Source organism: Bos mutus, unplaced genomic scaffold (genome assembly GCF_027580195.1).
Source record: "Bos mutus isolate GX-2022 unplaced genomic scaffold, NWIPB_WYAK_1.1 CTG1677, whole genome shotgun sequence".
In the NCBI taxonomy this organism is placed as follows: Eukaryota; Metazoa; Chordata; class Mammalia; order Artiodactyla; family Bovidae; genus Bos; species Bos mutus.
Genome location: NW_027219132.1, coordinates 2,686 through 30,152, shown reverse-complemented (window position 1 = coordinate 30,152; position 27,467 = coordinate 2,686). Strand labels below are relative to the sequence as shown.

Genomic DNA, 27,467 nt, shown 5'->3' with positions numbered 1-27,467 from the left:
GTTGATACTACACTAGGAGCTGGACTCCACTGGAGGTGACGTCACTGCCACGTCTGCAGCTGAAGCTGGGCTTGCTGGCAGAGCTTCAGGAAGCCTCCCCACGAGGCCTGGGCTTCCTCCTAGAAGGCAGAACCACAGAGCTCATTGTGGGTGGTAAATGGCTCCAGCAGGAGGTTGACCTGAGTGGCTCATGGCCGTTTCAGGCTTAACTGTGGACATTACATAGTGTTGTTTCCAGGACATCTGTCAGTGATAAGTAAGCCCTCATTACTCTGTATCAACTCTTGTTAAAGGAAAGGGCCTAGACTCACATCTAAGTGGGTGAAACATAAAAGAAATTGTATAGGTGTTAAGATTTATACCTGTACATATCAGTTTAAAAATAATAGCAACACATGAAAGGATGCTCAGCATCATTAATCATCAGGGAAATGCAGATTAAAAAAACAAACAATGAGGTATACAAAAAACAAATGTTGGTGAGGATACTGAGAAAAGTGAATCCTCCCACACTGTTGGTGGGTATGTAAATTGCAACAGACACTACAGAAAACAGTATAAAGGTTCGTCAACAAAATAAATATAGAGCTACCATATGATCTAGCAGTTCTACTCCTGAGTATATATTTGAAGAAAACCAAAACCACTAGTTCAAAAACGTACATGAAGCCCACTGTTCAAAGCAGTATTATTCACAGCTGCCAAGATATGAAAGTAACCTAAGTATCCAGCAGCCAGTGAATGGATAAAGAAGATGTTATGTGTGTGTGTGTATATATTCACATATGTGTGTATATATATATATATACACACACACATATATATATTCACAGACATACAATAGAATACTGCTGCTGCTGCTGCTGCTGCTAAGTCGCTTCAGTTGTGTCCGACTCTGTGCGACCCCATAGACGGCAGCCCACCAGGCTCCCCCATCCCCGGGATTCTCCAGGCAAGAACACTGGAGTGGGTTGCCATTTCCTTCTCCAATGCATGAAAGTGAAAAGTGAAAGTGAAGTCGCTCAGTCGTGTCCGACTCCTAGTGACCCCATGGACTGCAGCCTACCAGGCTCCTCTGTCCATGGGATTCTCCAGGCAAGAGTACTGGAGTGGGGTGCCACTGCCTTCTCCAAATAGAATACTACTCATTCATAAGAATTAAAATATGCCATTTGTAGCAACATGGATAGACTTGGAAGGTATTATGCTCAGTGAAATAAATCAGAGAAAGACAGATACTGAATGATATCCCTTATGTGTGGAACATCAGCAACACAACAAACTAGTGAATGTAACAAAAAAGTGAAGCAGGCTCATAGAGAGAGAGACCAAACAAGTGGTTACCAGTGGTTATCATTTCTTTCTCCAGGGCACCTTCCCCACCCAGGACTTGAATCCTCATCTCCTGCATTGGCAGGCAGATTCTTTACTTCAGAAGGAAAGCCCAAGGAAGCCCACAGATACGTATGAAGATATATAAGTACATATGAAACTGAATCACTTTGCTGTATACCTGAAATTAATACAACATTGCAAATCAACTATACTTCAATAAAAGTTAAATATTAGTTCAAAAAATAAACACACTTTTAAATGGCCTACAGGTAATTTGACTCAAAGCAAAGTAAGCAATAATTTCAGTATCAGCATTTATATATCTCCATTACATAAGACTGTTCAAGTGACCCCTGCTCCCTTCCCACTATATGCTCCTACCTCTATCTCTAGTCTCAGGCCTCACTCTGATGTCAAACACTACACGTGCACAGCTTGCATTGTGGAGTCTGGGAGAAGGAAAATCCCAGTTTTATTGTTGAATAGCCATGCGAGTGTTCTGAACTTAATATTATCATCCGACACTTTTCTGTTGCAGTCTTAATTCTGTATCTACACAGAGAGAAAACCATGAGAGAACCCAAGGAGAAGGCAGTCATCTCAAAGTCAAGGATGGACTGCTCAAGAAAATCCAACTCGACCTTAAATCCCAGCCTCCAGAACATGAGAGAATAGTGTTCGGTCTTTTAAACAACCGGGTCTGTGGTATTTTGTGATGGCAGTCCTAGTAAACTAAGACAAGACTCTAAAATATCTTTGAATCTAAATTACTTTATTTATACAGCTTATAATTACAATGCATTGACTAACAAGTGAAATAATCTAGAGACAATGGTTTACATACCTATGAATTTTATTTTCTCTTTGTATGTTTTTCCTGTGACTTCCAATTCCAATGAACTACTCATTGAACTCATTCTCAGGGTTTCCCTGGTGACTCAGAGGTAAAGAAACCACCTGCCAAATCAGGAGATGTGATTTTGATCCCTGGGTTGGGAAGATCCCCTGGAGAAGGAAAAGACAACCCACCCCAGTATTCTTGCCTGGAATATCCCATGAACAGAGAGGCCTGGTGGGCTACAGTCCATGGGATCGCAAAGAGTCAGACACATCTTTGCACCTAAACAGCAAACTCAATCCCGTCAAGGTTCATCTTATACTTATAAGGGCAAAGAAAATGAGAAGAGAAAAAGTTAATAGTCCAAGGCATTTAGAGAAAGTTGGCTTGCATAAAATTTACAAAATATTACTCAAATAATTTCTTGTTTTATTTTTACTTTCCTCTCATTCTGGTAATACTATTCTTCATGAATATGTCTGTTAGAATATTATTGTTTTTGTTGAAATGAAAAATTTTGAAATGAATAACACCCTTAGAAATTCTTACAGTATCACAATGTAAGTAAATAGAAAATGAAAATGACTTCATCTTGTTGTATAAGCAATTAATGCATTTTGGTTTCCTATTTAAATGCCAATGTGTTGGGGCTCCCAAATCTTCTGCCTGGAACTTGTGAGTCATATTCAAGTGTGCCAGCAACTCAAGAGAAGGGATCTTTTTCTCCTGCAATCTGCCTCACTTCAGAGTCCCATCGACTCCTTATAGTGTTTTCTTGACAAAAAGCTGATAATCATGATTAATCCCTCACTTTCTTTCACTTCCCATTTCACATCTGCTAGTTCAACCTTCAGACTACCCACCCCACCTCCACCTCCACCAATTCTGAATCAAATCTCCCCTTGCATTAGTTCTTTTAAGTCCTTGAACCACAAACCATAAAAAGGATCAGACCACACACCTCAACTCTCCTCCAGCAAGGGGGCTTTGCCTCACAGAGCAGTCCCACACATGCTCTTTTTCTCCATCCATTTCCCCAATCCCCATTATCTCTAATTAAAGGTAGGGAGAAGAAAGGAACTGATATTACCTACATCTGGTGATTCTAGGCTAGCTCCCTTTTTAATTGTGTGTGTGCCCGTAGGGTCCACCTCTTTGCGGTCCCATGGAGTGTAGCCCACAAGGCTCTTCTGTCCCTGGACTTCTCCAGGCAAGAATACTGGAGTGGGCAGTTATTTCCTTCTCCAGGGGATCTTCCCAGCCCAGGGGCTGAACTTGAGTCTCTTGCTTCTACATTGAAAGGCAGATTCTTTACCTCTGTACCATCTGAGAAGCCCATCTTTACATACATGAAATTATTACACTCATTTCATAGACAATGAAACCAATGATTATCTGAACTACTTGTATAGCTCTGTGAATAAGTGTCAATTTAGCTAACTAGCAGCGACACTGGGATTCAAACCCAGATAAATCTGGGGCCAATTTCCACACCCTATCTGCATCATGCTGCCTTGAAGGCATTCTTTAGCACTTCTCATTGGCCTCCCTGGGATCCTAGAAAGACTGTTTTGGCAGGTAGTAAGAGGAGGTGTTTAGGAAGCAGAAAAAAAAAAGAATCTGAAGACCATATCTTCACATGTAAAAGAGAAATAAAATTTCTAACACAGAGAGTTCTTTAATGAAATCAAAAGTGAAAGTGAAAGTGGCTCATTGATGTCAGACTCTTTGTCACCCTATGGACTATACAGACCATGGAATTCTCTAGGCCAGAATACTGGAGTGTGTAGCCTTTCCCTTCACCAGGGGATGTTCCCAACCCAGGGATTGAACCCACGTTTCCCACATTGCAGGCAGATTCTTTACCAAATGGGCCACAAGGGAAGTCCAAGAATACAGGGGTGGGTAGCCTATCCCTTCTCCAGCAGATCTTCCCAACCCAGGAATGCAACTGGGGTCTCCTGCATTGCTGGTGGTTTCTTTACCAACTGAGCTCTCAGGCAACTCCAAGAATCAGATAAAGAATTTAGCACTGTTACTGCTGCTAAGCTACTGCTGCTAAGCTGCTGTTGCTATGTCATGTCAGTCGTGCCCAACTCTGTGCGATCCCATAGACGGCAGCCCACCAGGCTGCCGTCCCTGGGATTCTCCAGCCAACAATATTGAAGTGGGTTGCCATTTTCTTCTACAGTGCATGAAAGTGAAAAGTGAAAGTGAAGTCGCTCAGTCATGTCGGATCCTTCGCGACCCCATGGACTGTAGCCTACCAGGCTCCTCCGTCCATGGGATTTCCCAGGCAAGAGTACTGGAGTGGGTTGCCATTGCCTTCTCCTTAGCACTGTTAGTAGGGAAGAATAAGATCACACACAGATATATACCTTGCTACTTTTCCTAACCCCTTTCTGATTAAACAGATCTAAACACACACACACACAGAGTAATTCAGGTTAGGCCATCCATGTTCTTGTTGACTTCTCCAAATTCACCACCTAACACCTCAGTTTATGTCCACTTCCTTGACTTCCTCACTGTTCCTGGCAGGCACATCCACACAGGGGCGCCTTTGCTTTAGACATCTTCTCTGCCTGCCGAGTTCATCCCCAAGACTTATATCTGTCATTGAGCAAATAAAGATTTTAAAAACTAAGATCAATCTCTGACCATTTTGTTGCCCAATTATATCTTCTTTTGTCAGTTATATTAAGAGTTTTTAATATGTCTATGCTGACTGATCATTTGCAATAGAGGTCAAAATTGCAATTATTTAAGCCCACAAATTGCTTTAGAGGGCAATAAAACAGAAAATTGACACTGTTTGATCTTTTTCACAGTCGTTCCTTTATGGAAGCTTACCTTTTGTAATGAAAATGTACTACTAAACCGCTTTGACATTTTCCTTAATGTGCACAAAAACAGATATACACAATAGATCAGAATAGAATGGAAAATAAACTTAAAAATGTCATTGTGGAATATCGTGAAGTGCTCTGAATATTTACCATTGTAAGAAAATGTCCAAGAATAGTGCATATGAAAAGTATTTCTAAATTGTACACAATTTATTAAAAAAAAAAAACCACCTTTCGCTATCTTTTAAAAAAAGAAAATATCCAAAAAGGTGTTGGTAATTTTTCTTAATCTGTTTTCAATATTGTTTGAAAAAAGGGTTTGAAAATTTAACAGAAATATAGATCAATGGAACAAAATAGAAAGTCCAGAGATAAATCCACGCACATATGGACACCTTATCTTTGACAAAAGAGGCAAGAATATACAATGGACAAAAGACAATCTCTTTTTAACAAGTGGTGCTGGGAAAACTGGTCAACCACTTGTAAAAGGATGAAACTAGAACACTTTCTAACACCATACACAAAAATAAACTCAAAATGGATTAAAGATCTAAACGTAAGACCAGAAACTAGAGGAAAACACAGGCAAAACACTCTCCAACATAAATCATAGCAGGATCCTCTATGACCCACCTCCCAGACTAATGGAAATAAAAGCAAAAATAAACAAATGGGACCTAATTAAACTTAAAAGCTTTTGTACAATGAAGGAACCTATAAACAAAGTGGAAAGACAGACTTCAGAATGGGAGAAAATAATAGCAAACAAAGCAACTGACAATTAATCTCAAAAATATACAAGCAACTCCTTCAGCTCAATTCCAGAAAAATAAATGACCCAATCAAAAAATCGGCCAAAGAACTAAACAGTTCTCCAAAGAAGACACACAGATGACTAACAAACACATGAAAGGATGCTCAACATCACTCATTATCAGAAAAATGCAAATCAAAACCACAATGAAGTACCATCTCATGCTGGTCAGAGTGGCTGCTATCCAGAAATCTACAGACAATAAATGCTGGAAAGGGTGTGGAGAAAAAGGAACCCTCTTAGACTGTTGGTGGGAATACAAACTAGTATACCACTATGGAGAGCAGCGTGGAGATTCCTTAAAAAACTGGAAATAGAATTGCCATATGACCCAGCAATCCCACTGCTGGGCATACACATCAAGAAAATCAGAATTGAAAGAGACATGTGTACCCCAATGTTCATCGCAGCACTGTTTATAATAGCCAGGACATTGAAGCAAACCAGATGTCCATCAGCAGACAAGTGGATAAAAAAGCAGTGGTACATGTACACAATGGAATATTACTCAGCCATTAAAAAGAATACATTGGAATCAGTCCTAATGAGGTGGATGAAACTGGAGCCTATTATACAGAGTGAAGTCAGCCAGAATGAAAAACACCAATACAGTATACTAATGCATACATATGGAATTTAGAAAGATGGTAATGATAACCCTATATGCGAGACAGCAAAACAGACACAGATGTATAGAACAGTCTTTTGGACTCTGTGGGAGAAGGTGAGAGTGGGATGATCTGAGAGAATAGCACTGCAACATGTATATTATTGTATGTGAAATAGACCACCAGTCCAGGTCTATGCATGAGACAGGGTGTTCAGGGCTGGTGCACTGGGATGACCCAGAGGGATGGGATGGGGAGGGAAGTGGGAGGGGGTTCAGGATGGGGAACACATGTAAACCTATGGCTGATTCATGTCAATGTATGACAAAATCACTACAATATTGGAAAGTTAATTAGCCTCCAATTAAAGTAAATAAATTTAAAGAATAAATAAATAAACTGGAAAGTGTATCATAAAAAATAAAATTTAATATGATAAATATAATATCATTTATGAGATGGCGTTGACTTACAAACTACAAAAGAATGTTTCACTCTATTTTATATATTAGTTTAATATTAAAAAAGAATCACTGGTCCTTTGGCTCTGACCAATCAGATAAAAAATTCTGACTTTTTTTTTAATCTATCTAGTTTTTGTATGGTTGTATGATAGGCAAGTATAAGGGAAATATTTACCTTAAAGATATTACTGTTGTTGAAATTAACTTTTCTTAGAAATGTGCTTTTCACTGCCAAGATAAGAACCCAAAGTAGTACAGGGAAGTATTATTTGATTTTTTTTTTTGTTTTTTTTTTTTCCAATGGTATTCCTCAGAATAGTTGGAAATTCCCCAGATTTATAAAATACCAATATGAAAAATATAACTATTCTATAAAATCTAATTGCATAGGAATTGAAAAATATCCTCTGTTCATTAAAACATTTTAGGAACGGAGAGTTTATAAGGGGTTATCTCTTGAATGTGGGAGAAAAATTATGCCCCACATTCCACAACCAAAAATAACATTATTGAAGACACACAGCATTACTCAGTGTCATGATAAGGCTAAAAATTCACAGGACAAATTCTATGAAAAAGTTAAGCATTTATGATACTTATATATAGTAAACCTATATATGTAGTAAATATGTATATAGTACAAAATCCATTAGCTCTAAAATTTGGTAGTGTAAATGAAAATTTTGATGTGATGGAAAAACTCCTAAATATGATGTCTGTGACAAGCACAACTTAGTTCTGAGGTTTAACAATGTTTCAGAAGGGAGGTGGGGTTATTTTTTTATTTTTTTTTTTTTTTTGCCACACCTTGTGGCTTGCAGGGTCTTAGTTGCTTGAACAAGGATTGAATCCTGGGCCTGGGCAGTGAAAGTTCAGAGTCCTAACCATTGGACCACTGAGGAAGTCCTGTAATGTCTTAACAATGCTCATATGAAAATGGCCACATTTACGACATATAACTACTGACAGTTCTCCCAAAATGGTCAAAGCTGTAGACCCTTAATTTAACTGAGGTGGCAACATTTTTCAAGGCCATGAAACATAAGTCAGTTCCCTGCATAAGGGTCTTAGAGTTACTCTCCATTAGAAAATTAAAACAGAAGACATACTTTTGTAATAATTAAGTCTCTGAACTTTGTGCCCTCTTAGGGTCAGGCCACAGGCTATTCAGTTGTGGTAGATGAATCAGAGTACCAATAACAATCTTCTTATATATTGAAATTAAGGTGCTTAGCTATGGCATCTTCCAGAGAGAGTGGAAATTTTAAGAATTCATTTTATTGAATTGTTTTTTATATTTTAATTTAATTGGAGGACAATTATTTTACAATATTGTATTGGTTTTGCCATACATCAACATGAATCTGCCATGGGTATACACGTGTTCCCCATCCTGAGCCCCCCCTCCCATCTCCCTCCCCATACCATTCCTCTGGGTCATCCCAGGTGCACCAGCCCCAAGCATCCTGTATCATGCAACGATTTTACAAAAGATCAATAAAGGGTCTGATCTTTACAAAACTATTTTTATATTTCTCATTTCATATTACAATAGTATTGTGAATTTATTGCACATTTTTGGCAAATAGAAACAAAAAACCCCAAATTAAATCACTGACACATCCCCTGCATTAAAACTACTGTTAACATTTGGTTTCATACATATTCAACATTTTGTATGCATTTTAAAATATATACTTTACTTTTTTATGAGAATATTATTTCACTAGCATCTTGGGAACCATCTTCTCGTTTTTCTGCCTCACTGATTGCTATTTTTAATTTTTTTTTAACTTAACCTGTTTATTTTTTACTACAATATTGTATTGGTTTTGCCATACATCAACATGCATCTGCCACGGGTGTACACGTGTTCCCCATCCTGAACCCCCCTCCCACCTCCCTTCCCATCCCATCCCTCTGGGTCATCCCAGTGCACCAGCCCCAAGCTTCCTGTATCCTAAATCGAACCTGGACTGGCGATTCATTTCTTATATGATATTATACATGTTTTAATGCCATTCTCCCAAATCATCCCCCCCTCCCTCTCCCACAGAGTTCAAAACACTGTTCTATACATCAGTGTCTCTTTTGCTGTCTTGCATACAGGGTTGTCATTACCATGTTTCTAAATTCCATATATATGCTTTAGTATACTGTATTGGTGTTTTTCTTTCTGGCTTACTTCACTCTGTGTAATAGGCTCCAGTTTCATCCATCTCATTAGAACTGATTCAAATATATTCTTTTTAATGGCTGAGTAATACTTCATTGTGTATATATACCACACAGCTTTCTTATCTATTCATCTGCTGATGTACATCTAGGTTGCTTCCATATCTTGGCTATTATAAACAGTGCTGCAATGTACATTGGGGTACACGTGTCTTCTTTCAATTCTGGTTTCTTCAGTGTGTATGCCCAGCAATGGGATTGCTGGGTCATATGGCAATTCTATTTCCAGTTTTTTAAGGTATCTCCACACTGTTCTCCATAGTGGCTGTACTAGTTTGCATTCCCACCAACAGTGTAAGAGGGTTCCTTTTTCTCCACACCCTCTCCAGCATTGACTGCTTGTAGACTTTTGGATCACAGCCATTCTGACTGGATTGAAATGGTACCTCATTGTAGTTTTGCTTTGCATTTCTCTAATAATGAGTGATGTTGAGCATCTATTCATGTGTTTGTTAGCCATCTGTATGTCTTCTTTGCAGAAATGTCTATTTAGTTCTTTGGCCCATTTTTTGATTGGGTCGTTTATTTTTCTGGAATTGAGCTGAAGGAGTTGCTTGTATATTTTTGAGATTAGTTGTTTGTCAGTTGCTTCATTTGCTATTATTTTCTCCCATTCTGAAGGCTGTCTTTTCACCTTGCTTATAGTTTCTTTTGTCGTGCAGAAGCTTTAAATTTAATTAGATCCCATTTATTTTTGCTTTTATTTCCAATATTCTGAGAGGTGGGTCATAGAGGATCCTGTTGTGATGTATGTCAGAGAGCACTTTGCTTATGTTCTCCTCTAAGATTTTTATAGTTTCTGGTCTTATGTTTAGATCTTTAATCCATTTTGAGTTTATTTTTTTGTGTATGGTGTTAGAAAGTGTTCCAGTTTCATTATTTTACAAGTGGTTGACCAGTTTTCCCAGCACCACTTGTTAAAGAGACTGTCTTTTCTCCACTGTATATTCTTGCCTCCTTTGTCAAAGATAAGGTGTCCATAGGTGTGTGGGTTTATCTCTGGGCTTTCTATTTTGTTCCATTGATCTATATTTCTGTCTTTGTGCCAGTACCATACTGTCTTGATGACTGTGGCTTTGTTGTAGAGCCTGAAGTCAGGCAGGTTGATTCCTCCAGTTCCATTCTTCTTTCTCAAGATTGCTTTGGCTATTCGAGGTTTTTTGTATTTCCATACAAATTGTGAAATTATTTGTTCTAGCTCTGTGAAAAATACCGTTGGTAGCTTGATAGGGATTGCATTGAATCTATAGATTGCTTTGGGTAGTATACTCATTTCACTATATTGATTCTTCCGATCCATGAGCATGGTATATTTCTCCATCTACTAGTTTCCTCTTTGCTTTCTTTCATCAGTGTTTTATAGTTTTCTATACATAGGTCTTTAGTTTCTTTAGGTAGATATATTCCTAAGTATTTTATTCTTTTCATTGCAATGGTGAATGGAATTGTTTCCTTAATTTCTCTATTTTCTCATTATTAGTGCATAGGAATGCAAGGGATTTCTGTGTGTTGATTTTATATCCTGCAACTTTACTATATTCATTGACTAGCTCTAGTAATTTTCTGGTGGAGTCTTTAGGGTTTCCTATGTAGAGGATCATGTCATCTGCAAACAGTGAGAGTTTTACTTCTTCTTTTCCAATTTGGATTCCTTTTATTTCTTTTTCTGCTCTGATTGCTGTGGCCAAAACTTCCAAAACTATGTTGAATAGTAGTGGTGAGAGTGGGCAACCTTGTCTTTTTCCTGACCTTAGGGGAAAGGCTTTCAATTTTTCACCATTGAGGATGTTTGCTGTGGGTTTGTCATATATAGCTTTTATTATGTTGAGGTATGTTCCTTCTATTCCTGCTTTCTGGAGAGTTTTTATCATAAATGGATGTTAAATTTTATCAAAGGCTTTCTCTGCATCTATTAAAATAATCATATGGCTTTTATTTTTCAATTTGTTAATGTGGTGTATTATATTGATTGATTTGCAGATAGTGAAGAATCCTTGCATCCCTGGGATAAAGCCCACTTGGTCATGGTGTATGATCTTTATAATGTGTTGTTGGATTCTGATTACTAGAATTTAACAATAAATACAGGATCAAAACCTTGAACTTGCAATTTCATTTATTATATTGAACTCAGTTTCATCAAGTCAAAGCCATGATCAAACAAAATTACAAAGTAGTGGGGGGACCTACAACTGTGAAGTTACTGAATTACAATTTAAATAGTGTAGTGATAGCTGTATATGGTAATACTGCAGCAATGGAGGAATGTTATCATTATGTGAAAGTTTTCCTTACAATTAAAATTAATATAATTACCAATATTCTGTCTATATTTGGAATTATTTACATTCTAAATGGCTTCCTCTTAACAAAAAATGAAGTTATTTTATACAATTAAATAATAAAAGAGTTTAGTACAGGCCAGATACTCATTGCTATTTATATGTTCCAGAATAATCTAAGCCTAATTATTGTAACAACTCTGTGAGGTATATCTTATTATTAAGGCTACTGAAAAAAGTGAAAGTCACTTATTGCTGTCCAACTCTTTGCTGACCCCATGGACTAAAACCTCTGTATACTGGATTCACCAAAGAACACTGGAGTGGGTTGCCATTCCCTTCTCCAGGGGATCTTCCAGATCCAGGGTACAAACCCAGGTCTTGTACACTGCAGGTGGATTCTTTAGCATCTGAGCTCTTTACAGTGGAAACCCATAAAGTTACTGAAACACATGTTAAACAGCTAACCTAATGTCACCAAGGAGTAAAAGGTAGAGTTAGAATTTGAACCTAAGAAACCAGGTTCTAGGATTAAAGTTTTCAGGTACTACACTATAGCTACAATACTAAATACAAAAATAAGGTCTAAAGTAAAGTAAGAACGAATGATAAATTCATTTCTTTTAAAAGCAGATACCACTATGACAATTATCAGAGTGGCTAAACTCCAATAAACAGAAAATCCCATATATTGGTGAAGATACAGAGCAACAGGAACTCAATTTATTAACTGTTGTTGGAATGTAAAATGGTACAAGCACTTTATGGGCTTCTTATGAAGCTAAATATAGGCTACCTATCATGTAATACAGCAATCACACTCCTAGTTAATTATCCAAATGCACTGAAAACATGAAAGCTTCCACACAGATGTTCAGAGCAACTTTATTCATAATTGCCAAAAATTAGAAGTAATCAAGTTGTCCTTCAGTAAGTGAATAAACTGTGATGCATTCATACAATAGATTATTATTTGGTAAGTAAAGGAATGAGTAACTGAGCCTTGAAAGAAATGGAGAAGGTTTAAAGAGCTATTACTAAGTGAGAGAAGTCATTCTCAAAATCCTGAATAAAAAGGGATGCTTTCACTTCTATGACATTCTGGAAAAGGCAAAGCTCTACAGGTGTTGAAAAGATCAGGGATTGCCAGAAGTTTGGTGGAAGAGTTTGGTGGAAGGGGAGGAGAGAGAGGGAAGAATAAGTGCAGCCCAGGGGTCTTTAGGGTCCTAAAACTATCTATACAATATTACAATGGTGGACACGTGGCATGATGCATTTGTCAAAACCCACAAAGCTGTACAAAAGGAAGAGTGATGCCTAACATAAATTATGGTGCTTACTTAATAATCAGGTGACAACATTGGTCCATCAGTTATAAAAATTATAATCAAAAATAAAGAAATGTAATTAACAAAAGTGCTTCTTGTGTTAGAAATAATCTCTAATAACATGAATTACTTTTGTGCACAGAAATTCAATAAAAGAAGCAATACTTATTACAAGGGATTGGTTCACCCATTCCTGGTGGCTGATTAAAGAAGAGAACTTTGGCAAGGCATATAGCCAGGAGCTAAAAATCATGACTGGAAACTATATGAAATGAAGCCTGGAATCTTTGGATATAAAAAGGATCTATCCTTTTTTAACAGAATTTCCAATGTGGCTCAATGCTAAGGAAGCCGCCTGTTAATGCAGGAGACCTGGGTTGATCCCTGCGTCAGGAAGATCCCCTAGAAAAGGAAATAGCAATCTGCTTCAGGATTCTTGGCTGGGAAACCCCATGAACAGAGGAGCCTGGTGGGCTTTCATTCATGGGGTCACAAAAGACTCAGACACGTCTTAGGGACTAACACGCACACACCCTCTTTTAAAGGCCTTTTGATTAATTAAATTTGGCCCACCCAAGATGATATATCTTTTAATAAAACTGACTGCTTAGGCCTGATTCATTAAATCAATTTCACTGCAGCTTCAAAATTCCTACAGAGCAGTGAAAAGATGAGTGTGTAACTAGGTCATTAGGAGATGTGTGTGTACGTGCACTATAAAACAGTTATTTCAAAGCCTCCTTGAAGTTTCACAGGAGTGTAGCTCTTACAGCCTACCTGATGTAGAAACACACTAGCAAGGGAATTCTGCACGATTTACTTCAGAAGCAAAGCTGTGTGGGAAACCATGACGGTGGATATAGCAGTCATGGTAGTCTGGGGGGAAGCACTGTGGACAAGGAAGGCAAATTCATTTTCTGAGCAAGTGTATTTTCCAGGAAAAGCAAGATGTTAACCAATTCGATAAAGAAAGGGATTTAATGTAGTCAGCCTGCCACCAGGTAGCTGGCTGATCACCTCAGAGAACTCAGGGTCAGTCTCCATTGTTGGGATAAGGACACTCAACAGAGTCAACAGCCAGGCCAGCCTTGGGGGTGGAATTCAGCATTGCTAAGCTCATGCTGATCCCATCCTTGTCACCAGGACTGCTTTGTTCATGAGTCATTGAGCAAAGACAGAGGTGGCTGAGCAGGATGCTCACAGACATTCATAGTAGAAGCCGTCTTAGTCACTTGATTGCTAAAGTACCTCTTTTTTTGTTTGGTTGGTTGGTTTTCTTTTTACTAATTCACATGGAACACAAATATCTTCCTTTCCTGTTTCCAAAGACATCTACCTACAGACCATCTTCAAGACTCTTTTTCCATGAATCTTACAATTGTGCCCATGATCATTCCACCAAACCACTGGCCACATTTCATGAATTGGTATCGAGCTGGTCATTTGGCATTTCGCCTTATAGGCAAAAGCAAACAGGCAATTACCCTGACTGAAGCTCTGCCTTTTACTGAAAAACAAGTCCCTATGCCCAACTTACAGGGAGGCTAAACAAGAACAGAAGGTCAGGGTGTGGAGCCCAGAAAGATGTACTGAGGGCCCTGCAAGGACAGGAGTGGCTCATGCCTTAAAAACCTCAAACTGCCTGAAAGCCCTCAGTGAAGCCCTTTCCTAGAAAGCTGAGGCAGGAGCATGGTGAGGTGTTTAAACATCTTGGTGTCAGAGCTCTAGATCTGGAGGCCAGGTCATGGTCAGGTAACTGTTCCCGTAAATAACGAAAGCTAACACTCGTTAGTTTCTGTTCTGACAAGAAAGGGCAGGTCCTGAGGCATGACTTATCCTCCAGGGTCCAGTCCTGGCAGAGTCAGAGCTCAGCTGGCAGCGCCCTCAGCGCTGGGTCCTCAGACCCTGCTCAGCTGTCATTGCTGAGGGAGCCAGGCGCCAAATGCAACTGGCCCTCAGGCTCCTCAGGCCAGCCATGTGGGGGGTGTGGGAGCAGGTCTTGGAGATGGCATCCAGGGCAGATGGTGCAGCCAGAAGGTGGCAGAGGCGGGGAGAGGGTCACTGCCTCCTCAAGGCCTGGGTGCGGCCAGTAGAGGCCGCAGTGAGGGCTCTGGAGGTCAACAGGACACAGACCCCCATATATCCCCTGGGTCCCCAGATCACCATTGGTCTGAGGCTGGATGAACTGGAGCACCCTGGAGGGGAGGCCAGGATTGACTCTTACCTCACTGTCCATGTGACAAGCCCTGCTCCGCTGACCTTGCCTGGTTGTCCCCACTAATGGTCACTCACTGACAGTTGCTTCCTTGGGGGGAGGAGCCCATTGAAAATGGCTGAACAGGACTTGCTGCCTGGTAACAAGGTGCAGAGTAATAGCTCACAGGTACAGCTGTGCTGAGGTCTGCTCTTGGCTGTGCTCTGTTACAAGTCTCCTGGTCGAGTCTCCATTCAGCCCTGTCCTTTAGAGGTACCCCCAGACAGAAACTACGTGGCCACAGCTGTCAGCTTTGGGTGGTCTCTTTATATCCCACAGTACTGTCTTTATTGGGCTCAAGAATGTGATCTATGAGTTGGAGCCATGGAGATGTGAGCTACCTCCTTCACACAAGCTACTTTTCCCTCAGCCCTGCTCAAGCCCTGTCTCCTTCATTCCCACTTCCATTTGATAATGGAGCACTGTCACACATGCCTGACTTTGTGCCTTGGTAGGTCAGAATATCTTGCCTCATGATGAACAGGCATAGAAAAATAAATAATAAGAAGAAGAAGATGCAAAATGATTTAAACATCCTATTTCTACTCACATGTACAATCAATACTCATTATGAGTCAGAGAATATTCAGCACCGAGCTGAAGCTTAATGTCTATAGGTAGCAGACAGACAGGAAGACTGCAGCAGACTGGAAGCCCAGGGGCACCAGCTGCAACTGCTCTGCCACTTAAGTCCCATGGGTCAGCAGATCTAATGGAGCTCGAAGCATTACTGGCAGATAGAGAGGTTGTTCAGTGCCACTGCCATCACCGACTCGATGGACATGAGCTTGAGCAAGCTCTGGGAGGTGGTGATGGACAGGGAAGCCTGGCAAGCTGCAGTCGATGGGGTCACAAAGAGTCAGACATGACTGCGCAAATGAACTGAACTGAACTGGAGTACATTGTCAGTTGTTTGGAACAATTACTTTGTTTTATGTTATATACAATTTTAATGAAGAAATTAGTAAAAATGCTATGTGAGATATAAAATAAATTTTAAAAATATGAACTCTGAAATTAGGCTGTTTGAGTATGAATCTTTAGTTTACCATTTACTTGGTCTGTATCCTAGGAGTGGTTAGTCATCCTTTTCCTATCTTGTCTTCCTAATCTGAGACATAATAACATCTATTTCATAAAACTGTTGTGAAGAATAAATTATGTGTGTGTGTTTAAACTAGTTGCTACATCTAATGAGTGTAAATGTAATTATTATTATTCTTGTACACAAGGGAAAATATACAAAAGAAATTACAGAATTAGATTTCAATACAGAAAATAGGTGAGCAAGTAACTTTGTTAAGTATAATTAAATGTACTTTTACAGTAAAAAATAAAATAACTGATAAGACATAATAAATATCACTTCTTTTGATCAAATATGAACCCAAACTTTCTGATATAAGACAGAAATGTGACCAAGAAGAACAGAAAGAACATGACTTGTTTTTCTCTACAGAGCTAACTAGAGTGTACTTTTCTGTAAGATTCCTGTGTCTCTACAGACCTTACAAAAGGTATGGACTCACACCAGTCCAGATGAAAGAAAGAGACACCAAGAGTCCTGTCTGAGAAATGATGCAAACCACATTAATTCTATGAAAAGGAGTAAGGCACATATCCAAGAGCAGACGATTTTAAAACAAGAAATCTCATTTTTATAGAAAGAAACATAAAAATTGGATAACACTCATTCACCCTTAGATAACAAATTTTGTGGATCTAAATTAATATAGTTAATCTTCCACTTTCAAGTAGAAATTTTGTTTACATTCCATCTTTTGATATGCATAAAAAGTACTGACTAAAACTTTTATTTTAGAACATCTATATAATGTAGAAAATAATCATTTTATGGAATATTTTTAACTTTTGTTTTTTGAAGTCACACAGCCTAACCAAAATAAAACAAGCTATTATTTATTGCTTGGTAAGGGAAATCTGCATTGCTGTCACACCTAATTTCCCTAAGAAAGTTAAACATTGTTATTCCGGAGACGTCATGGCTGACATTAATTTAGGATAATGAGGGTGTGTAATTTGTTTTGCGTAGATCAGCACTGTTGCAAGTAATGAATGAAGTTCTCAGGTGGGTCAGTGGTAAAGAATCTGCCTGCCAATGCAAGAGACACAGGAGAATTGGGTTTGATCCCTAGGTCAGGAAGATCCCCTGGAGGAGGAAGTGGTAACTCACTTCAGTATTCTTGCTGGAAACATCCACGGACAGAGGAGCCTGGAGGGCTGCAGTCCTTGATGTCACAATCAAACACACAGCATGCACTCACGCAGAATAGTACATACAAGCAGCCATTATATATTCCAGTCCAGTGCTAAATTATGTTTTCTTAAAACTGAATTATCTGATGAGAGTAATCCAACTACAGGCCACTGTATTATGTAAGAAATAATCAGGTTAACATTATAACACAGTTCTTAAACTTGAATATACTTTTTAACTGTTAAGGCAGGAGTTTTACAGTTTAAGCTTAAGTGTACAGTTTTACAATGCTTAATGTCAAAGAACTGCATCCATTTACTTATAAATTTTTATCATCTTAAGAATGCATTCCAACTTGTGACAGTTTGTAACAAATGTCACGAGTCTGATCCTTGTTTTTCTTAGTCATAAAGCTAAGGTATTTGACTAGGTAGTTTTTACTGTGGAACAAACATCAGAATTCATGAATAGCTGAATACACTTATCACATAAACACTAATGACAGATAAAAGCTGAAGCTGAATCTTCCCAAAGAATATCAGTTCCTCATAGCATTTCAATCTCCAGCCCTGTCTGTACAGGCCAAAGTGAGAGGCACCAGTTTTCTGGTTCCTATAACGCATTTTGTAAATTTAAGTAAATTAATTTTTATGTCACTGTAATTTTTCCAAAAGAAAAAAAAGAAAGAAAATATATGTAACAGAAACAGTTCAAACTAAAAAATGAAGTTGCTGATATACTATATATACTAGTACATATGATTACACAAGCAATGCTATTGAGAAGTTATCCACAAAACTAGAAAACATAACATTTTCTAATCTAAATAAATCAGCATAGATTAAAATGTCATTAATGCTGCATAAAAATTCTCAATGGTTCCTCAAAATCATAAATTTGAAGGCAATATGTCATAGAATGACCCTTTGTATACAGTTTAGGCTACCTATTATATTGTCAAGGTATATTGTACTTATTTCCAATAATTGAAAATTGCTTTTTCTACTGGATTCTGAAGCAGTTTTGAAACTCAGCCCAAACAACTGGCACAGTACAGCAAGTTATTTCTAGCTTTGATGTTGCCCTTTATTTAAAATCAGAGCAACTATAAACATGAAGAAAGCTAAAAAGGACAGTTGGGTTCATATATGAAATAAATCCGAGAACAGGGAATTTGTCTATCACATGAGTATTACTCCTTCTTGGTTGGTATGCTAATTTATTGTTAGGATTATGGGGACCTCAGGTTAATTTAATACTCGAAGTCAGTATTTCCACACCTATCAGTGAATAAAAGAAGGGAAAATAAGTAAGTACTACTAAACATATCTCCCTGGATTGGGAAGATCCCCTGGAGGAGGAAATGTCAGCCCACTCCAGTACTCTTGCCTGGAAAATTCCATGGACAGAGCAGCCTGGTGGGCACAGTTCATGGGGACCCTAAGGGTTGGACACGACTGTGTGACTTAGCAATCACTCTCTCAAACATGTCTTAAGGCTGGAATTCCTTATGAGCTAATTAATTTCAAAATACCAAACAGAAGAAAAGAAAAAAAAAAATCCAAAAGCTCTTGCTGAAAATGAACTCTCAACAAAAGTTAAAACAAAACAATAAGAAATGCAATCTTGCAAATCCCAATGAAGTTGACAGCTAAACATTGATTTCTGATAAAATTAATCTGTAAAGAGCAACATTTCAAAGTCTTGAAATAAGTCTGAAAATGATGTTCAAAATTACATCTGAAAGCATAACTTATATCTAAATGAGTAATAAACTATGGAATAAAATAGAGAGAAATTAAACTACACTAGATCAGACATCTAGATTCAGTACTAATAATACTTTTGTAGTTCTTGAAATTACTGGTAAATGTTCATTTTCTAACTATGCTTCAATATAGCATCAGAGTTAAAAATGGACTGTAAAAAGAAACAAACTCTGAATACATTTTATTAATTATTTTATAGTTATTATTTACCACAAATTAAGCTTATTAAAAACATGCCAGGTTAGAAAAATTGAAAAAGACACATGTACCCCACTGTTTATTAGAGTACTATTTACAACAGCTAGAACATGGAAGCAATCTAGATGTCTATGGACAGATGAATAGATAAAGAAGCTGTGGTACATATATAAAATGGAAGATTATTCCATCATAAAAGGAACACTTGACTCCTTCTAATAAGATGAATAAACCTAGAGCCTATTACAGAGTGAAGCAAGTCAGAAAGAGAAAGATAAACATGGTATCCTAACATTGTGTGGATCACAATAAACAGTGGAAAATTCTGAAAGAGATGGGAATACCAGGCCATCTGACCTGCCTCTTGAGAAACCTATATGCAGGTGAGGAAGCCACAGTTAGAACTGGACATGGAACAACAGACTGGTTCCAAAGAGGAAAAGGAGTACGTCAAGGCTGTCACCCTGCTTATTTAACTTATATACACAGTACATCATGAGAAATGCTGGGCTGGAAGAAGCACAAGCTGGAATCAAGATTGCCGGGAGAAATATCAATAACCTCAGATATGCAGATGACATCACCCTTATGGCAGAAAGTGAAGAGGAACTAAAAAGCCTCTTGATGAAAGTGAAATAGGAGAGTGAAAAAGTTGGCTTAAAGCTTAACATTCAGAAAACAAAGATCATGGCATCTGGTCCCATCAGTTCATGGGAAACAGATGGGGAAACAGTGGAAATAGTGTCAGACTTTATTTTGGGGGGCTCCAAAATCACTGCAGATGGTGATTGCAGCCACGAATTTAAAAGACGCTTACTCCTTGGAAGAAAAGTTATGACCAACCTAGATAGCATATTCAAAAGCAGAGACAGTACTTTGCCAACAAAGGTTCATCTACTCAAAGCTATGGTTTTTCCAGTGGTCATGTATGGATGTGAGAGTTGGACTGTGAAGAAAGCTGAGCACCGAAGAATTGATGCTTTTGAACTGTGGTGTTGGAGAAGACTCTTGAGAGTCCCTTGGACTGCAAGGAGATCCAACCAGTCCATTCTAAAAGATATCAGTCCTGGGTGTTCTTTGGAAGGAATGATGCTAAAGATGAAACTCCAGTACTTTGGCCACCTCATGCGAAGAGTTGACTCATTGGAAAAGACTCTCATGCTGGAAGGTATTGGGGGCAGGAGGAGAAAGGGACCACAGAGGATAAGATGGCTGGATGACATCACCGATTTGATGGACATGAGTTTGAATGAACTCCGGGAGTTGGTGATAGACAGGGAGGCCTGGCGTGCTGCAATTCATGGGGTCGCAAAGAGTCGGACACTGTTGAGCGACTGAACTGAACTGAACACATATATATGGAATCTAGAAAGATGGTACTGATGGAGTTATTTTCAGAGCAGCAATGCAGACACAGACATAGAGAACAGACTTATGGAAATGGGGAGAAGGGAGGAGGGAGAGGGTGGGATATATTGAGAGAGTAACATGGAAACTTACATTACCACGTGTAAAATAGATAGTTTGCTGTATGGCTCAGGGAACTCAAAAAGGGGCTCTGTATCAACCTAGAGGGGTGGTTTGGGGAGGGAGATGGGAGGGAGGTTCAAGAGGGAAAGGACATATGTATACCTATAGCTGATTCATGTTGATGTTTGGCAGAAACCAACAAATTCTGAAAAGCAAATATCCTTCTTTAAAAATAAATCAATTAAATAAATAAGCAAATTCAAAACATGCCAGGTGTTAGGGATTTCCCTGGAGATCCAGTGGTTAGGTCTCTCAGCTTCCACTGAAGCAGCACAGGTTCGATCTCTCATTGGGTAACTAAAATTCCACATGCCACTTAGTATGGCCAAAAGGTTATAGATAGATAGATAGATAGATAGATTGTGTTAAGGAATAAAAAGATTTATTAAATAAATTAATTAAATAAACATGCCAAGTTAGTTCTCTATAAATTCTGAATATAAAAACTCAAAAAAAGTGATCAGAAAATGAAAAATCATAAGAATAATATAACACATAAAATATTAACAAACCACTTTTAAATTGCTCAGAAGTAACACTGAAGTTTAAAACAAAAATGTGCTCATGCAAAAATAAAGGTGATAAGTGCTACAGTAACAATATCACTAATAGAAATTATTTTTCCTAAATAATCTCCAAAATAAACATAATTCCAATCAAAAAGAGAGAAGTACAAAGGGGGAATCCATCTACTATACATTTAAAATATAAAATAACACTGGTTTCCCTGGTGGCTCAGATGGTAAAGAATCTGCCTGCAGTGCGGGAGACCTGGGTTCAATCCCTGGTTTGGGAAGATCCCCTGGAGCAGGGCATGGCAACCCACTCCAGTATTCTTGCTTGGAGAATCCCCATAGACAGAGGACCCCGGCAGGCTACAGTCCATGGGGTCACAAAGAGTCAGACTCGACTGAGTGACTAAGCACACACACAGAAGAAAAGAATTTATTTTTAAAGAACTGACCTTAAATACTATGACAAATATGCAATGTAACTAAATCACCAATGTTAGTCTCAAAGATACACATTAAATGTGCACACACAAAAAGGGAAAAGACCAAGAGCATAACTGATGCAAAATTTGGATTGGCAGGTAATCTGCAGAAGAATAATCAAAATAGTCAGAAAACAAATAAAAGAATAATCAATCGCATTGATGATCAGGAATATTCAAATTAAAAGATTATATGATACCTTTGTCCACCTATAATATGGATTTAAAATAGTCTAAAATACTAATTTTTAAGGCTGAGTGCTGAAGAATTGATGTTTTTGAACTGTGGCACTGGAGAAGACTTCAAGAATATCAAGTCAGTCAATCCTAAAGGAAATCAGTCCTGAATATTCATTGGAGGACTGACGCTGAAGCTGAAGCTCCAATACTTTGGCCACATGATGTGAAGAGCTGACTCCTTAGAAAAGACCCTGATCCTGGGAAAGTTTGAAAGCAGGAATAGAAGGGGACAACAGAGGACGAGATGGTTGGATGGTATCATCAACTCAATGGACGTGAGTTTTAGTAAGCTACAGGAGATGGTGAAGGACAGGGAAGCCTGGTGTGCTGCAGTCCATGGGGTTGCAAAAAGTCAGACACAACTGAGCGACTGAACAACAAGGACAATGATACTGCTGCTGCTGCTGCTAAGTCACTTCAGTCCTGTCCGACTCTGTGCAACCCCATAGACGGCAGCCCACCAGGCTCCACCGTCCCTGGGATTCTCCAGGCAAGAACACTGGAGTGGGTTGCCATTGCCTTCTCCAGACAATGATACTACTATACACCTATTTAATATGGATTTAAAATAGTCTAAAAAATTATTCTTTTATAAAAATGTAAAGGAAAGTCTAACACACTGCTGGCATATAAATAGAAATATTTTACGGTACTGTAGATTACATTTGGCTAATATCTGAGAAAGTTTAAGATGCCCTTGTACATGATCCCAAAACTCCACTTCCAGGTATATACCCTAGAATTGCTTTTATATAAAGGCTTAAGTACAAAAATGTTCACAAAAGAATCTCTTAGGTCGGAAAAATTAGCATCAGTGTTGCAGTGAATACTGAATATGCATTAAATAGAATAGTGTGGAATGCTTCCATTGACCTCTTATTTCTCTCTGGTTCCCCAGGTTAATTGTGATCTTTTTCTTTCACAAGATTTGACACCTAGCCTATGTGTTCACAGGTCATTATCAGAAGAGATGAATACTGGTTTAAACTAACCACACATCTGTGGACATTCATCTTTCTTCTTCTTTTCCTTCTAAGTCACCATGAATTCAGTATATCTCCAGTCCCATCAGTGGAATTGCCCTTTGGGGAAGCTGGACATGGAAGTAATTAAAAATGATCTTTATCAGTTTCACGACATCATGTAGCTGTCTTTTAAATTGGGCACTCATTTGTACATAAACTAGAAAAGATATGTACAAGTTAGGGTCTTGCCTGCAACTGTTTCCCCACCCACAAATTTACACAACAGGCTGATATTCCCAAGGACTGCATCTGAGACTCTGACAAGGATCAGGCTAGCCATCAGACTGCTCAGTAGTTATATAATGCAATATTTTATGTATTTTAAAAACATCACTAATGAGAATGTTACAGCAAAGGGAACTCTACTTAATGCTCTGTGATGAGCTGAATAACAAGGAAGTACAAAAGGGAGGGGATGTATATATAAGTATGCTGATTCACATTGCTATACATTACAAACTAACACAGCATTGAAAAGCAACCACATTCCAATGAAACTTTTTAAAAAATCACAAAAAAAGAATGCTAGGATCAAAATTTTTATCAACTAGATCACCTTCAAATATGAGGGGATAATTCATATATTTGTGTGTGTGAATATACACATATATATACACATCTGTCTATCCCTGGTGGCTCAGACGATAAAGCTTCTGCCTGCAATGCGGGCGACCTGGGTTCAATGCCTCGGTTGGGAAGATCTCCTGGAGAAGGAAATAGCAACCCACTCCTATATTCTTGCCTGGAAAATCCCATGGACGGTGAAACCTGGTAGGCTACAGTCTATATGGTCGCAAAGAGTTGGACACGACTGACTGACTTCACTTTCTTTCTTTCACTTTACACATCTGTATATATATATGTATGTGTGTGTGTGTGTGTGTGTATATATATATATATATATATATATATGTTTCTCATACACTTTCTTCTTCAGAAGAGTTACCCCATAAATATTTACATTTAAATTTATATTTGAAGGAGTAATGAGAAGAAAAATTGACACAACTACATGGATGTTAAGTTATATGATAATTAATATGACCAAATATATAATAATTTGTTTTCTTGAAAAATTAAGGATAAAAAGAGACAAAATAGAAATCATATGCTACAGAAGTGATTCCAGGAAAGAGACCCTTAAAGCTGGAATCGGGAATACATTGTCTAATTTGGTTAGGTTAGAGGATGGCAATGGTTTATTTTGCACAGAACTGGGAGAGTGGAAGTCAATGTAATTCAGTGGCAAACAACAGCAGCAACCACAAAACTTATCCCTTGTACTCTTCTGGAATCATGCTATAGGTTTTAGGCCAAAGAACGTCTTCTGTGGGCATGCTCAGAGTCTCTAATTTCTTGGAAATGCAGAAAACACATCTATCTGAATTTAAGTTCTCCATTTTAATCATGAGAATAGCAATATTATAATGTAATTTCAAATGTTCATTGACTTGAAATTTATAGTTTGGATTGGGAAAGAAGGCCCTGAGAATGAGTTGTAACTTTGATAGACTCCTGTCAACCTGCTTACCTCCCATCTCTCTTCCACCCCTTCTCCCTCTTTTGGGGAGATTAGAGGACCCTTCCGTTCCTTGTTTTGTCATTAAGTCATGTCCAACTCACTGGTGATCCCATGGACTATAGCCTCCTAGGTTTCTATGTCCATGAGATTTCCCAGGCAAGAAGACTGAGGAGGGTTACCATTTTCTTCTCCAGGGATCTTCCCAACCCACAGACTGAAGCAGGTCAGCCTGCTTGGCAGGCTGATTCTTTACCATTGAACAACCTGGGAAGCCCTAGAGGCCTGTGTAATGGACATGAGTTTGGGTAAACTCTGGCAGTTGATGATGGACAGGGAGGCCTAGCATGCTGCAGTTCATGGGGTCGCAAAGAGTCAGACACGACTGAGTGTCTTTCACAAAAAGTGAAAGTGAAGTCGCTCGGTTGTGTCAGACTCTTAGCGACCCCATGGACTGCAGCCTACCAGGCTCCTCCATCCATGGGATTTTCCAGGCAAGAGTACTGGAGTGGGGTGCCATTGTCTTCTCCATCTGTCATGTCTAACTCCTTGTAATCCCATGGAGTGCAGCACATGAGGCTTCCTTGTCCATGACCAACTCCTGGAGCTTGCTCAAACGCATGTCCATTGAGTCAGTGATGCCATCCTACCATCTCATCCTCTTTTGTCCCCTTCTCCTCCTGCTTTCCATCCTTCCCAATATCAGGGCCTTTTCCAATTAGTTGGTGCTCCGCATCAGGTGGCCAAAGTATTAGAGCTTCAGCCTCAGCATCAGTCCTTCCAAAGAATATTCAGGACTGATTTCCTTTAGGATGGATTAGTTGGATCTCCTTGAGCTCTCAAGATCTTGAGAGTTCAAGGGACTCTCAAGAGTGTATATACATACATACATTTTCAAAGAATATTGTATTTTTCAAAATATTAACATACATCATCATAGCCATCAATACAACCATCTGATTAAGTAGTTTCTTTATTATAAAGATTAGTAAACACAATTTTGGAGAAGGCAATGGCACCCCACTCCAGGACTCTTGCCTGGAAAATCCCATGGATGGAGGAGCCTAGTAGGTTGCAGGCCATGGGGTGGCTAAGAGTCAGACACTACTGAGCGACTTCACTTTCACTTTTCACTTTCATGCATTAGAGAAGGAAATGGCAACCCACTCCAGTGTTCTTGCATGGAGAATCCCAGGGACAGAGGAGCCCGGTACATCAATTGCTGGTATCATCATCATTTACCACCAGATATCAAGGCTCTTATAAACCACTGGTAAATAAGATTGTGAAGCATTAGTGTAAAAATAGGAAGAAAAAAAATGGCCAGTAAAACAGAAGCCAGACAAAGATACATTAATACTTTACAAAGTTATGTTATGTGTAAGAAATGTTCCACTGCAGTGAAGTGAGAGGAAATTGTACTATTTTTAAGAAATTGAATGAGTTTGTTTAAATAAGTACACAGGAAAAATAATAATAATGTAACCACCTACCTCATACTAAGGGCTTCCCAGGTGGCTCAGTGGTAATGATCCACCTGCCAAGCAGGAGACAGGGGACACAGGTTCTATTTCTGGGTTGGGAAGATCCCTTGGAGGAGGAAATGGCAACCCATTCCAGTATTCTTGCCTGGAAAATTACATGGACAGAGGAGGTTGGAGGGCTATAGTCCATGGGGTCACAAAGAGTTGGACTTAGTGACTAAACAACAGCAACCTCACACTAAACACATAAATATATTCTAGATAGATTTTAGATATAAGTGCAAACAATAATAGAATTGTCTCTTAGAAGATAAAGCATAAGGAAACATTTTCAAAATTTTGGAGTAGGAATTTTTTCTTATCCAGGATTTGAAAAGTAATAACTACACAGGAAAATATAAGGAACTGAAATATATTATGAATAAGAACTTCTGCTTACCAAATGCATTTTCTGAGTAAATACACAGAACAAAGTATGAATAAAGTTATTTGAAATATATATTATTCTAAGAAAAGACTCATGGTCCCAATTATAAAGAAGTTTAATGTACTAATAAGGCAAATAACCCAACAAAAGTTGGCAAAAGAACGTGATGACCCAAAAGCTTACTTGCATAATACCATTAGTCATCAGGAAAAATATGTATTTAAGAAAATTAGGACCCATTACATACTCAACAGGATGAATAAAACAAAAAAGAAAAAAAATTACCAAAAGGTGATGAATGTATTAAACACCTGAAATTCATCTCTGTTACTATTTGGAGTGTAAATCTGTAGTATACGTTAGGAAAACAAAGCAGCAAAATATCTTTATATTCATGAAACAAATTCAAATCATTCTACTCAGTCAGCTGATAGTATATATAAGGGTGAGCGGTTCCAACCTGCCTCTCAAAATCCTTTAACAGGTGTGGACGTGTTTTTGTTTAAAAATAGCAATATTCCTACTTGAAAACTAGGTGGCCGGCCGTGACTCAGTCTTTCTGATCACCAGACAGCGCACGTGCTCCTGTCCGCCGGCCCTCCCTGTGCGTGTTTGTTGCTCTTCCCCGTCACTTCCAGCTTTTCCCCGCTCCCGGCCCACCCGACACAGGTGACCGCCCAGTGCCCCCTTACCCTGTTTAGGACCTAACCGGTCTTGCCTCATGTGGTGTCCTTCCCTGGCCTTCATGGCTGGTGGTGTCTCCGGGCACAGAAGTGCCCTCGGTCCCCGAGGAGGGAAGCTGGGCACAGCAAGTTGCATGTGAGGGCCGTAGAGGCACCGGTACACGGCGGGAAAGTGCTCTCCTGGGCCATTTGTGGCTCTGGGTGTTGGCGGTGGTGGGCGCAAGCCCCGATACGGGGGCTCCATGGGGGCCAGGAAGGTCAATAGACATCCTGGGTGCCAGGGGACCGCTCCTGCGCTGGAGGCTTCTTGCGGTGAGATTCCGTGTCCTGAGGCAGAAGCAGCTTCGCCTCCGGGTCATTCAGAATGACT

At 38.9% G+C, this 27,467-nt stretch overlaps 1 long non-coding RNA gene across 1 annotated transcript; it reads right to left on the bottom strand.

The window, feature by feature from the left end:
• Positions 1–27,467, bottom strand: LOC138986808 (uncharacterized). Its single transcript, XR_011463449.1, has 3 exons — positions 27,107–27,467; positions 25,997–26,132; positions 1–119 (listed from the first exon to the last, which is right to left on the bottom strand). It is a non-coding gene; the product is annotated as an uncharacterized lncRNA (long non-coding RNA).